Source organism: Manis javanica, chromosome 12 (assembly GCF_040802235.1).
Source record: "Manis javanica isolate MJ-LG chromosome 12, MJ_LKY, whole genome shotgun sequence".
In the NCBI taxonomy this organism is placed as follows: Eukaryota; Metazoa; Chordata; class Mammalia; order Pholidota; family Manidae; genus Manis; species Manis javanica.
This window is the reverse complement of record NC_133167.1, coordinates 89,068,656-89,070,438: the sequence shown is the minus strand read 5'-3', so window position 1 is coordinate 89,070,438 and position 1,783 is coordinate 89,068,656. Positions and strand designations below refer to the sequence as shown.

The following is a 1,783-nucleotide window of genomic DNA, read 5'->3' as shown; positions in this document are numbered from 1 at the left end:
CGCTTTTTATTATATGTTTTTAGATATAAGACCTTCGTCAGGTATATGATTTGTGAATATTTCTCCAAGTCTATTGCTTGCCTTTCATCCTCTTAACAGAATCTTCCATAGTATTAAGGTTTTTAAATTTTGATAAAGTCCAGCTTATCATTTTTTTTCCTTTTATGGATCATGTTTTTGGTGTCATATCTAAAAGAATTTTCTCTAGTTCTAGGTCCCAAAGATTTCCTCCTATGAATTTTTTTTTTTACATAAATTAACCCTTTTATTATTGTCTAGCAGTGCTTCAAATGGTGGCGCTTCACTGGTCTTTCAATTCCTTCAGTCGTCTGATAGCTGACTTTACTGTGACAGCGGAAGTGGTGGTACAGGTCCAGGCAACACCAGCTACTGTTTTCATGCAGGAACCACAGTGCCAGATCCCTACAGCTCATCTCTTCTTGGTTTTGCCACAAAAGGAGCAAGTGTACTTGGTGTGCTGGCTTATTTCGATTTTCTTCACCATTTTCCTGAGGGAGGCACCATAACGGGTCCTGTATTTACCGATGATTCTGACCTTCTTAGTGCGTTTTGCCATGTCGCCTCTAATTAGGTGCAAGCCAAAAGAGTTCCTATGTTTTCTTTTAAAAGCTTTAGTTTTACATTTAAATCCATGATCTACTTTAACTTTTGTATGTGATGTGAGGTCTAAATTGAGATCATCTTTTTTGTCTATGGATGCCAGTTGTCCAGTGCCATTTGTTGAAAACACTATCCTTCCATTGAACTGCTTTTGAGGCACTTGTCAAAAATCAGGTGGGCATATTTGCAATGTTCTTGACCACTGTAACTGTGTACTAAGTCTTAACATTGGGTAGAGTGATCCCTCCCACCTTATTTTCCCTTTACAAAATAGTTCCAGCTTTTCTAGTTCCTTTGCCTTTTCATATAAGCTTTAGAATAGCTTGTCTATATCTGTTAAAATCTTACTGGAATTTTGATAAGTTTTTTCTTCATTACTGGTTTTCAGCAATTTGATTATGATGTAGTGATACATAGTTTTGTTCATACTTCTTGTCCTTGGGTTTCATCCAAATTCTTGGAACTGTGTGTTCGTAATTTTTATGAAATTTGGAGAAATTTTTAACTATTATTTTTTTCAAATACTTTGTTTCTCTCCTTTCATGGTCTCTAATTATCCATATATTAAGTCACTTGAAGAGCTCACAGACACTTTTTTCACTTTTTAAGAACTTCTTTTGTCTCTGTGTCTCATTTTGGTTAGTTTCTGTTGCTGTGTCTTCAAGTTCACTACTCTTTTCTTCTTTAATATCTAATCTGTTAATCCTATCTAATATATTTTTAATCTCACACACTAGTTTCCATCTTGAAAACTACTCAGTTCTGTTTGGGTGTTTTTTATATCTTCTGTGTCTTTACTTAACATTTGAACAATGGATCACAGTCATAATACCTCTTTTAATGTCCTTGCGGGCTCATTCTGACATCTGTGTCCATCCTAGATTGATTTTGATTGATTTATTTTCTCCTCACTTTGGGTCCTATTTTCCTGCTTCTTTGCATTCTCACTATTGTAAATTTTACTTCTTTGGGTGCTGCTCTTTTTGTGTACCTACATATATTTTTGAGCTCTGTTCTGGGATATAGTTAAATTACTTGGAAACAGTTTGGTCCTTTTGGTTCTTGCTTTCAAGATTTGTTAGGTGGGACCTGCACAGTGCTTGGTCTATGGATAATTATCTCTTGCTGTCTGGGTAAGACCATTCTGAGTATTCTATTCAAT

General features: G+C 35.3%; 1 pseudogene; it reads right to left on the bottom strand.

Annotated features, from left to right (window-relative positions):
• Window positions 1-301: 301 nt before the first annotated feature.
• Window positions 302-594, bottom strand: LOC108409955 (large ribosomal subunit protein eL43-like; annotated as a pseudogene).
• Window positions 595-1,783: the final 1,189 nt, after the last annotated feature.